This window comes from Calidris pugnax, unplaced genomic scaffold, assembly GCF_001431845.1.
Source record: "Calidris pugnax isolate Ruff unplaced genomic scaffold, ASM143184v1 scaffold133, whole genome shotgun sequence".
NCBI lineage: Eukaryota > Metazoa > Chordata > Aves > Charadriiformes > Scolopacidae > Calidris > Calidris pugnax.
In genome coordinates this window covers 7625413-7638659 of record NW_015090977.1, presented here as the reverse complement: position 1 = coordinate 7638659, position 13247 = coordinate 7625413, and positions in this window count along the sequence as shown.

Here is a 13247-nt window from a genome sequence, read left to right as displayed (position 1 = left end):
TTCGGATTGACTGACAGATCGTATGAGGCACTTGCAGTCAACTTGGCCTTAAAATATTGTCAGTGGCTCCTTAAAACTTACCTACTACACTCTGCTTTGCTCAGGCTGGCTGTACTTCTACAGAACCAAGTAAACACGTGTCCCTCATCACCAAATGCAATTGTCATTTTGATGCAATACCTGAAAGGCCAAGCAGTCAGTTAGGGTCAATTATCAGAAACACCTGAGCTTTTAAAAAGAGTAATTTTATTTACTGCTACAGGTCTGGGACGTAGGGTACTTGCTGGGGTAAAAGACCCAGGAAATTAGTCAGATGGATCCAGAGGTTGCACGTTTTCTTCCCTAATTCTAATAATCAGCACATCCATTGCCCCAACATCTGGTTTTCAAGTGTTTACTGAACACACAAATTAATTTTCCCACACGCTGCAACCCAAACAGCCCTTTCTCTAACAACTCACTCCAGCAAAACCTCTGAGCCCAGGAAAAGCTGGAGCAGAGGGATCACTTTGGGAACGCTAACTAGGAGCTGCTGGCTGAATCCTGCAGACGCTCAGGCTTTCAAACAACGTGGTCTCAGAGTGAATTTAGAGCATCGGGGAACGCCATGAGACTGTTCCTGGGAATAACACCAACAACATGAACTAACAGGACCAGATCGCGGACGAGGAAAACTAAATTACATTTAAATCGTGTAGCCTCTGTCACGACTTTCCAACACCGTGGTGGGAGGAGAGGAGCTCATTTCGAATCACCTTTGAAAAGCTTCGATTCTTGGAAAATTTTGAGCGCTGACTCTGTGAGATCAGAGTTCAACTACCAGTGCTCAAACTGGACAGCCCAAAACAAAGAGATACTTCTAAACAGTGCAGCCCTGAGGCTTAACTCTGGCAGCTTTATTCTTACCCACTGCTCAATCAAAGCCAAATCCCAAACTGTTATCAGCGACTCTCACAAGGGTTTTGCTGTTGCACTAAATCTCCCTTTCCATTCCCCCTCGACACCATCCAGCAGCATCCCAGAGCCAGGGTTTGGGCACCGCAGCGATACCAGCAGCCCAGCGCCTGGATGCCAAATGGAAAAAGGAACCCAACTGGCTCCCCCGGCCGCTGCTGCACAGAACTTTGCAGAAACACGAGATCCTGTGACTCTGTCACGGTTATCAACTATTTGCTGAATAACGGTGCTGTGGTTTGCCCTCTGGAAGAGGCAGAGCCCCGCACGCCTGCGTGCCTCAGCGCAGTTGGGGCTGATTTTGCAAGGATCCTCGCACAGCACAGGAACAGGAGGGTGGCTTCAGAGCCAGCACATCTTAACCCTTCCCCACCTCCAACGACAACACACACCCGCCTCAAATAAATGCATATTTTTCTCTCCCATTGTGAACATTTTTTTCCCCTTAAAAAAACCCAAACTGCAGGAGGAGGCAGTTCCTCTGATGGGAACACGATTTTGCTGGAATTTGCTCAGTGGCACGTTGTGCACAGGGAACGGCTTCCTCGGGAATAAAACTGCTCCCTACATCCCAGTCTGGGAAGGAAAGTGCCCAGCAAACGTTCCTAAGACTTTACCCAGATGCAGGTGTAAACCTGTTTATAGCAAATCTGTGCCAAATCATAACCCCTCTCCTGTCCCCTTCTCTCCCTAAGAATTTCTGCAGCTGAGAACTGTCACCCTCACCCGACCTGTCCCACGGCAGCCACCCAGAGCCACCACCACACTGCCACCAAGTCCTGGGGCTCCTTATCACCCCCATCACACAAAATCAACCTTCTTCCTCTCCCCAGCATCACAGGAGATCGCTGCCTGGCCTCCAAAGGGAGCAGAGCTTGCAGGTGTGGGCAGCACGGCAGGGCCCTGGTGGGTCCCGTGGCTGAGGACACTTGCTGACAGGGGAGAGGACATGGGGTCTGCTCTGAAGTCCAACAAAGTCAATAGGATGCTTTCACTTTGCATTAATGGGTTTGGGGTCAGCCGTTAGACAAACAGATCAATAATATTATCAATAATTACAGGTGCCAACCAAGCGCAGACCTATGATGTTTGAGGAACCAAAAGCCTATTCCAAAGAGTGCAGCTGCCCTTCCTGGCACTGGGAGTCCACGTGGAGACATGCACCCACAACGTCCCTGTTCAGAAGGCCAGAAAGACTAAACCACATTGCCCGAGGTGACTCAGAAGGTGACCAGCAGTGTTGGGCAAATTCAGAAGCGTCCCTCCCTTCATTAGCCCGAGAAGCTGAGGACACCCCAGTTCCCAGCCCAGAGCAAGCCCAGCATGAAACACACCTGGGAGCTCCTCAACCAAAAGGCAGCGAGAGCCCCGCTCTCGTCACTTCACCCTGTTTTACTCTGTGCCCTTTGTAGTTTTTCTCAGAAGATTTAAACCAAAAAAAATGTTCACTGAACTTCCTTGTTCCACTGGTTCTTTTGCATTTGATGAACAAGGGTTTACCTATTTGTATTTCAAATGGAATTTGAAATGAAAACAACTGTATTTAATTCCTTGTTACTACACTACCAACATCAAGGGACACCAGGGCAGCCGTTCGAGTAGGTTTCTACCAAATGAGAGTGTGGAGGCTCATGTCACCGGTGAAGCTCACACCAGGCACCCGGGGCTCCTGCTCAGCCCCCAAAGAGGATGTGGGGATGCGGATGTGGGGAGGATGGGAAGGAGACAGTACACAGAGCCATCATTTTTCCCAAGTAGCATTTTAATCTTTACAGTTGTTCAAAACGGTACCTTAAACTCACCACCACGTCCTTGGTTTCCTAACCAAGAAGGACCCCATGCGTTCCCACACCCGGTGTGCTGCCTTCCCTCCCCATCCACGTCTGTCTGCCCCCCTTCCTCCTGTGGGGCACCCCCAGACACATCCCGGCCTTCCCGATGCCCCTTCGCAAACAAATGTGGTTCTATTGCACAGGAAATAATCAAATCTGATACTCAAGCAAACGAGGTCGCCCACACCCAGTTGTCACTTAGGACAAAACACCGCTAGACTCCAAAGCAGGACCAGCTTCACTACAAGTCAATTATTTTATATTATTTTGATATTCTTTACCATATCGAAAATGCAACAGGCAAAGTGCCCATGCCAATGCCACCGGCAAACATTCATCAGAGCTCTAATTACTGCCAGTGGTGGAAAAGGTCTGTCAGTTTTAATACTGGTAAAGATTTGGGTCCATGAAGCTGAGATTTATCATCCTCCTCAATACCCTGGACACAGATTTCACCTTCTTTCTATGGGGGCCATGGCAGCATGTGCATTGGCTAATGACAGCATGGATTCCTTCCTGCTCAATCATCAGCAGGTTTTAAAGATCACTTGCAGTGCCCGAGCTGCCCAAAGAGGCCAGTTAGCTTCCCTCCTTAAACACATCCACCACTGCACCAGTAAGGACCACACATTGGGCAGGAGGACAGGGCACACACTGTCTTCTGCTCTCTGAATGCATTTGGAAGAGCAGTGGAGATTCAGGAGAACTATGTGTCTCTCTCTCTTCATCCAAGGAAGACTTTCCAGCTAAGCTCAGCCAGCCCTGCCCAGGAGGACTTCCCAGGGTTCTTCCAATATCAGCTGTCCCCTCATGGGCTTGGGGCAGGAGGGGCATCAAGGCTGTCTTCATCAGAGCTTGCCCAGTTCCTAAGCCTTTAAAAGTGCACTGAGCAGAGAGCAACATCACCTTGCTGCTCACTTGGGAGATTCCAGCTGAAACACAGCCTGCCTGGAGACATCTCCACCAGAAAAAGGTCATCCCGACCTACTGAGTGCCACAGAGGCTGACCACCAGCCCAGAGACCTGCTGGGGATCCTCAGCAGGCACAGCACATTGCTGCACAGCAGGGTTTTTTAGGAAACACCCAGGCTGAGTGCTTTCTACTGACAGGAACACTGAAGCTCAAGCCTAAAGTCGAAAGATCACAGCCAAATTCCTGGACTTAGCAAAGCATTTAATGTAAACCCTCAGGATTTAGAGTATGAGTTCCTCTTACTTTAAATTATAGGGCTCAACTCTTATCAAGCTGGTGTTCAACACCCAGGGCAGGGGCTGAAAGCCAAGATCTCTGCATTTGGGCTATCAGCAGAACTTTAAAGCACTACACAAAACAACATCATTTGTTGTGGGTACACCTGGAACCACGGAGAAGTTCACTGACAGCTCATTGCAGTTCGTGTCCCACTGCTGCCAGACTCCCACCACCACTTGCTGATGTGGCCTCACCACCACTGAGGGGTCCTGAGGCTGAGCAGAGGACTCACACCGGACAGAAAGGAATAAGCATTTATCTGCATGACTAAGTTTGGTTATTTTTTATTATTCAGTTTTTCAAAGAGACTTTAGACAAGCTGGAGCGGTCCCTATGCTGCCGGGCAGCACCCTGGCCACGTCCCAGCTCCATCTGCCCCATCCTGGAGCCCAGTTTGTCCCAGTCAGGAAACCTGCCCACAGGGGCAGGACACAGTCAGCAGTCACCTGTACGCACCACGGGGTTTGATTAAAGACCATTTATTTAATTTCTACTTACTATCCTCTGAGCAACCTGATCTAGTGGGAGGTATCTACTCCCATGGCAGAGGGTTGGAACTCAATGATGTTTAAGGTCCCTTCCAACCCAAACTGTTCTATGATCCTCTTGTTTAGAGGGACCAGAACCTCAACAGTACCGACAGGGGAGTCATGGCCACATTTCCCAAAGGGAGGAACAACAGACCAAAGGCACAGACCTGCAGTGGGTGACAACACACACCAACCCCCCACACTGCCAAGAGGGAAACGCTGACCACACAAGGTTCACTGCACCCACCCAAACGTGAGCTGTGGGTTGCAACTTAGAGATAAAAAACAGACCCAAAACTCACCTTGGCAACAAAAAGGTTGCCTGGGTATTTTAATTTCCAAGTGCTTACAGTGTTTGGAAGTTTATAATGTGGTCTCCTAAGACAGGGACACTGTCACATTCACCTGGCAGAAGAGCTCCATATATTTTATATAGGTTAACAGACACATACAGATATCTTTCTTCATTTATGTACATAAATAAAACATACCAGAAACTGAAAAGCAAAGCAAAACATGTATGTTTCCTCTTCCCTGCAGAGTTTATTTTTTAATCTAAGAGTCCTTTTACTTTCTTTATACTAGAATGCAGAACCACATCTAAGAGCCAGAGGGTTAGAGGAAGCACTAAAAAAAAAAAAAAAAAGCAACCAGTAATAAACCCACATCCATAAAAAATGGATGTTTGTGTGCTCAGAGGCTGGGTTAGGAACAAAAACGTTACTGTTGACCCTGGTTCCCCACTCCCAGCTTCCCCCAAGCCCGTTACAAGCAGCGCACAACGGGCAGGGGTTACCCACAGATCCCTCCCCCTCCGCTGAGCAGAAAATATAAAATTAAAAAACAAGGACAAGAGCCTGTTTTGAAGCTGTTCGGGTTAACGGGCAACACAAACACCACTCCTCACCCTTGGCTCTCACGGACTCCAGCAAACCTCGCAAACCGCCCCCAGGAACGCAGAAGGCTTTGATGATCAGCACCCGTTTGCTGTAATTAGGGAAAACACTCGCTCCTTCCAAAAATTTCTGCAGATCACAATCTGTGAACCGAGAAACACAGTCAAAAAGAAAATTCGTGATGTGGTTCGAAAATAAACCCCAGATGAACCGAGTTCCTTCCCCGGAAACCTTCTCTCTCCCTCCAGCTTGACTAAAGGCCCTTCACACCTTGAAAGATTGTGAGGGAAGTGAGAAAAATAGGCTCTTTACCCAAAGAAATCTGTTAGACGACAACGTGTGATCTATAAGCAGGGAAGGCTTTTGTCTTCCAGGCAGCTCCCTGCCTTCTGGCCCAAATTCCCTTTGCGAGCATCAGGGAGTCACTGCCAACCCAACCTGTGCCGATGGGCAAGTCACGAGCAGCTGGAGGGGAAGGGCTGTACCTGGCCGTGGCCACAGAGCCCCCATCAGCCTGAGCCTCCATCTCCAAGCCCCACTTTGCCTGTCTTTAGGGCAGTGAACAACCCTGGCCATACCGAGATACCCCCGGCAGAAGGAGGGAGCATCTGGGGAGACTGGTGGATGTCAGGAGAGTGGAACGCACCCCTCTTTTGTGTGCTATTAAATTGGGACAGGCACATTAAGGGCTAGCCCTGGGCAGACAGACAAGGAGCCACAGGGATGCTCTCATTTCAAGGTTGAACCTGGGGAAGTCCGTGTCGGAGGGGCAGCATGGGGTCTGCAGCTGGGAGGCTGCTGTCATAGCTCTGGTCCAAGACCTTTCCTTCTCCACCCCTGGAAACCTACTTCAGAAGAAGTCACCTTGCCATCTGCAATGCCAACATGATTCTTAATAGGGCCAAGTCCTCCTTTTGTGTCACAAAGAGGTGACACGTAAGTCATACTCAGGAGCCTGCATTCACACCTGCAGTGCTGCCTCCAGCTCTGGGGCCCCGACACAAGCACGGAGCTGTTGGAGCGAGTCTGAAGGAGATGCATTCACACCTGCAGTGCTGCCTCCAGCTCTGCTGGAGGAGTCCACTCCGCTGTTGGAGCAAGTCTGTGCTGGAAGGGCTGGAGCCCCTCTGCTGTAAGGACAGGCTGAGAGAGTTGGGGGGGTTCAGCCTGGAGAAGAGAAGGCTCCGGGGAGACCTTAGAGTCCCTTCCAGTCCCTAAAGAGGCTCCAGGAAAGATGGGGAAGGACTTTTTACAAGGGTGTGTAGTAACAGGACAACGAGTAATGGCTTCAAACTGGAAGAGGGTAGACCTAAATTAGTTCTCAGGAAGAAATTTTTCATTATGAAGGTGGTGAGACCTCGCAGAGGTCACAAAGAAATTTTTCATTATGAGGGTGGTGAGACCTCGCAGAGGTCACGGTGCATGCATGGCTGTGTCCTGAGCAGGACCTGAAGCAACACCTCCAATACCATCATTTTAGAAAACAAACAGAAAATGCAGCAAGAAGAGGAGCACGTACCCTTAACCCCCCAGCTCACCCACAGCCCAGTGCCTGGGAACACGCAACTTCAGCTCGACCATCACTACCTCCCGAGGAGCACCATGGACATTAGAGAAAAAAAATATCACTTCAGAGACTGCACTGAAAGACAGACTTGACCAGGAGACTGAGTTTAACCCAATCCTCCCATGACATATGCCCAGAGGACAGCAGCTGGTTCCCAGGGGAGGACAAGTCCACGATGTCAAGCAAAAGAAGGGGGAGAGGGAAAGAGGCTCAAGTGATTATGCAAATCAACCTGAAATTGAAATTTCAGCCTAACCTGCTGGGAAGAAACCCACAAACTAGGGCAATTAGAAGAAGCAATTATTACTGGATATAAATAAGAGAGATAATTTCATTTCTCATTGAAGCTATAAGGGCTTTGGGACCTCAGCCGACAGAGCCAGAGAAGTTTCCAGTAACAGAGGGGGCGGCTCTCGCTCCTCCCCTACAGTAACGGCATGTGGCTTATTCCCACGGGCAAAGCTACACCAGCCCATCTGTTCCCATCGTGGGGCAGAGTTTTACCTTTCTGGCCCCAAAGACCCCAGCCGAGATGTTCAGCATATGCTGCCGCCGCCACGCCAAATCAACAGGAGGGGGGAAAAAAAAAAAAAAGCCCCCCCCTTTTTTGGCACCATCTAATATTCAGGGAAATGGACTGTTTGGGGAGTTTAAGATGACTGAAGGTTTCATGCGGTCCCTTGTGAGAAATTATGACCTATTTCCTTCCTTTGATTGTATATCCTTCCTGAACTGACTTTCGGATCATTCAATATTAAAAATGCATTGCCCTATAAACAGGCAGGGCACAGAAACATCCCTCGCACTTTAAATCGCTCTGCTCCAGATTACATTCAAGCCTCATTACTCTGAAGAGACCTGGGATCCTCTTCCAAATGACTGAATTGGGGCAGACATTTTTCTGACAAGATCCTAAAAGTATTCAAGTCCACCCAGGCAGCAACGTCTGCCTTTTGTTTGAAAGAAGAGATTTCTTGTTCTGAGCAATGCTACAAAAGCAATGTCATGTCATGTTTACTACTTCCCCTCTATTGACTTCTGCAGCTGGTGAATTTTTTATGATAGAAATTACAAATATTTAGCCTGCTGATGGCAGGATGAGCCAAGTATTCCCCAGGCTCCGGCACACCAGCCTCCTTTGTTTCCTGGTTTCAGCTGCCCACGGTGGATCTGCTCGCATCCTCGCATCTGCTGGCACAAAGATGGGAGGAGGGCACGTAAACCATCCATCCCAGGGAAGGGGCAGCCACCCCGAGGAAGGGGGGGTCCTTCCCCTCTCCGCATGCTCCCCAGCACGCTCTGGAGAGAAATCCCGGCGCGGTGCCAGCCCCCGTGCTCGTCGCCAGGGCAGGCAGCGGTTGTGCCAAACACGAGGCCACCAGCGACAACCAGGCTGGCCCCTGAGCGTGCCCGGACCCAGAACAGGGAGGGCTGGGGACCATCACCGAGCTGAACACCAGTCTGGGGGTAAAACAGTGCAAATCCGTGCTTGGGAGATGCTGCAAAGCACGTAAGGGTGCCAGGTGTGTGGTGTGAAGAGCTGCTGCCACTTACACCCCTCACCATCCTTCCCCAGAGCAAGGGCTCGGGTGCAGTTGAAGGAAACATCATAAAATGAAAATTCTAGGAATTTTGTTAGGAATGTTTTCTTTTTTTTCTTCCAAATAATGTCTGCACGACGCACCGCAACATACGAGTTGAGCAACTCTTATTATTTTTTAATTCCTCCACCACAGCTGTTGTTTATTACTAATTGAAACACTTTATCTTTTTGCCTAGATGAAAATATCTGTGATTTGCGTGGCGGGGAAAGCGTCCCCCACCCTGGCACAAAGGGCACGTCTGTATTACGCTCCGGAAACATGAGGACAACGTGAATTAACCCATCTGAAGCGGGTTTAATCTGGCAGCAGAAGGCAGGGGGGCCATGGTAAAGCAGCCCAAAGCCCAGGGAGGGCACACATCAGCATCTTTCTGCCCAGCCACCCCGGCTGTGCCAAGGCATCATCATTACTTCTGGCACCCAACTGAGATGAATCGACGTTAGGTGGATATTCCTGCATTCCACAACCCTTGGGGCTGGAGCACACGAGGGATGAGGTGAGCCCAAGGGAGATGTTGCTCGTTCAAGAGCTTCTCGCTGTCCTCAACCTCCTCATGGGAGGATGTAGAGCAGAAGGACCAGACTCTGGAGGAGCAGACCCCAAGACCAAGCAGGTTGAAGCATAAGATGCTGCAACATCAGAAAACTATTTTCACCACGACAGTGGTCCAGCACCAGGAGACCATGGCACTGAGTCCTTGGACATGTTGAAGCCTCCGCAGGGCATCGTCCTGAGCAGCCTCACCTAACGCTGGGGTTGGCCTTCTCTGAGGAGGGGGCTGGACCCAAGGACCTCCAGCAGCCCCTTCCAGCCTCCGCTGCTCAATGATTCAAATCATGCTTCAGCTCAACGTCAGGCATCTCAAAAATATCAAGTTTTATTCTTTGGTAATGAAACACTTTGACATAGGGAAGCAGGGGTTTCAGACTATGCTAAATAACAGCTGCCCTCAATGATTCAGAAATAATCATGTGTATCTAAATACACATATTTTATAAATGTAACTAAATGCATTAGCTAAATATCAAATCACACCATATTACACTAGCTCAATAATACAGTAACTCAATGTACTATGAAATGCAAAAAACCCCCACCACCTATCAGAGAAACAGGCGCACACGTAAAAACGACCCTTCCAAATTCCTCAGTTAAATTCCGACATTTTCTAGATCTACACATTATTATTTCCAAATGTTTTTCCACAGAAATTATATTGAAATTGACACATTTTTCTAAACATTTCCACTTGTAAAAAATGGGGTTTTTTGTTTTTAATCCAGCTCTGTACATAACATTGTCCCTGATGCCGTGAACAACAGAAAAAAGAAAATGCTCTGGCGTTTGAGAGCACCCAGCTTGTTCCTGCAAGAGGTACACGTGGGATGTATACATGGCTTGTGCCATATATATGGGACAACCCCAGGGTAAGCAGTCGCCACCAGGGCAGATGGAGACCTTCAAAGACCCAGTGGTAGGTACCAGCCGTGATGGTCCTTCCTCTTCCTCCTTGGGAGACACCAGAGCCCGGCCAGCGCCGCCCCCGGCTCCTGCGGTGCCCCCCAAGGGGCCGAGCACAGCCCAGGGAGACCAGGCTCATAAAAGATTTATCTCCTCCGTTTCCCTGCCAACAGTTAGTCTACATTATTGTACAAGCCGTACTGAATTATAACACAGTTGTGGAAAACACACCGTGTCAGACCTTCAGGTGGTATAAATCCGTAGGTTTCCCTGGAAGCCAAACCGCTCCCCTGGGTTACACTAATGAGGCATTTAGCCTGTATTTTTAATCCTAATATCTCACCATTTTCCAAATTACATGGCTTGTGCCATATATATGGGACAACCCCAGGGTAAGCAGTCGCCACCAGGGCAGATGGAGACCTTTGAAGACCCAGTGGTAGGTACCAGCCGTGATGGTCCTTCCTCTTCCTCCTTGGGAGACACCAGAGCCCGGCCAGCGCCGCCCCCGGCTCCTGCGGTGCCCCCCAAGGGGCCGAGCACAGCCCAGGGAGACCAGGCTCATAAAAGATTTATCTCCTCCGTTTCCCTGCCAACAGTTAGTCTACATTATTGTACAAGCCGTACTGAATTATAACACAGTTGTGGAAAACACACCGTGTCAGACCTTCAGGTGGTATAAATCCGTAGGTTTCCCTGGAAGCCAAACCGCTCCCCTGGGTTACACTAATGAGGTATTTAGCTTGTATTTTTAATCCTAATATCTCACTATTTTCCAAATTATCTAAGCGACAGAAGTTCCCAGTTACAGATGCAGCATCCTACACGTTGCAAATTGGAAAACAGTCACATGTCAGCCAAGATGTCCTCTTCCAGCACTTTTCCCATGCATAATCCTTTCACCTGCCTCCACTTTGTTTGGCTTTTTTAAGGACTGAGTGACTGAGAAAAATCACCGTCTTTAAAATCACTGTGCACAAATAAATCACTGGGCTGTCTTCCCTTTCCCAACTCATTATATACAAATGTAATATTCTTTTTTTTTTAGAGAAAATCTCATCAGCCCAAGGATTCAGTGAATTAGAAACCAATTATAATTTGAAATCATAAGAACTGACCCAATGTTTGTTTTTTTCCAAAGGCAGCACCTGGCAGCTAGCGCTACAGCATCGCTATGATCCGGGGCCGTGTCACACCTTATTCTCTTCCGAGGTTGAGATTCAACACCGGGAATAACTCAAGAGAAGACAGGAGAAATGTCACCCAGGCTGGGCCAGCACCCCTGGCCAAAGCTCCCAGTCTCACCTTCCCCTGGAAACGCAGCCGGGCTGCCAACCCCTGCAGAGCTGCTGGATACAGTCACAACCCCATTAATCATTTCAAAGAAGAGAGGTGCACGGTGAGCAACAGGCTTCGATCTGCATGACCCAGTTGATAGGAAAACGCTTTTATAAATATATACATACACATCAATACAGAAGCATCTACACACACGTGTATATAAGCACTTTCCACACGTGACGCTTCCCTGCAGAGGCTGACAAAGGACCTCTCCATCCTCTGCCTCCCCCTGCCTCCTTGCCGTGCCCTCCCCCCGGCTCCATCCTCCCCTTTCTGTTTGCCATCTGGTACCCATCAAAGGCAGTTAGACCCATGACACATGTGCGCTCACCAAATCCTTTAAACCTAACTAGAGCCCTGTTTTGTTTCTTCCTCATCAGAAGCCACGAGGAACCCTGATTCGGTACATCTGGACCTTCTAATAGGGTAACAGCCTGGCTGTGCCAACTCTGCTTTCTGTCTGACTCCATCTTAATCATTCCCAAATCACAAAAGAAGCGGGAGGGGAGGAGAGCCAGCTCGGCAGCACCGCACGGACGGCGGCGGGGAACAAAACCGTGGCCGCCGGTAGCGTTGGGATGGGAGCTGGGAACCAGCAAACCCACACATCCCTCCCGTGTGTCTATTCGTGCCCCCACGGCTCCCTTTTACTGGTCTCTGGTCGGGTGACTGGTGTTGCCAACCAAACCCCCGGGTGTGCAGCCTGCCCCGATATTCCCTACACGAAGGTGCCCCAGCAGCAGCAAACTCCAGGGGCTGGGGGAGCCCGGGCTCCGAGGAGACGCCGCCTTCCCGGGAAACGTAAGGAAACGGGAACGGCTCCTCCCAGCTCTAATCAGCCTATTCATTTAGTGCAGCGTATCGTAATGCCTGTGATTTCACTGCAAAGGTTTCCACCACTGCTTTTTTTAATTTAACGCTGGATACTCATTTTTAAGCCACCCTTCCAGGAACCTCACCATTTGGGATTCTCAGCTTCCCACAAAAAGAATTTCTAAATATCAGAGAAGGACTTGAAAATACGACCCAGTGACAGGAGAGATTCAAAGCCCTCTCCTTCCTTCCCGTTTCGCTGATTTTTAAGGTGGTATCACGGCTTTACGTGGAGTTTTACACTACAGGGCTAGAAATACTGTAAAAATCAATGAGCTGATACAGTGTATTACATACAGTTATTTGTCAGCCAGCAGAGAGAAACCCCCTGCTGCACAGTGTAAGCTCGGCGTGGTCAAAGCCAAAATATGGAATAAAGAGTAGTTTTATCAAGCACACTGCAAGATCCACAAGTTTTTCATTTCTCCATTTGCTACGTTACACCCTCAGCCCCTGACCCTCCAAGCACACAGCACCCAGCCACCCCCTACACCCCACAGAAACTAATCCCACCCGTCGTCTGTCAAATAATACAATATAATACACCATCTACATAAAGACAGCTCTCTCCCACTTTCACCTGATCCTGAGAGCAATGCAAGAGGCAGGAGCTCAGGTTAGAAGATACCCCCGGAGCTGCTGCTTCCCACACGGAGGTCCTCAGCTGCCCACCCCATGTCCTCCTCACGCCTTAAAACACCCACGGTCTCCTCCATGGACACACACACACGCATGCAGAAGGACGGGTGGGTTTGATGTTTTGACCAAAATAGGCCATTAAAGACAAGACATTAATCTGTCTGAGAAAAGGGGGGAAAAAAACAGGGAGGGGGGGGTGTCTTGACTTCCCGCCAGGAGCTTGAAGAGTTATATTTATTTATGCTTTTCATGGGAAAGCCGTTCAGAGGCAGTAATCCATGACATCTGGCAAAAGAGC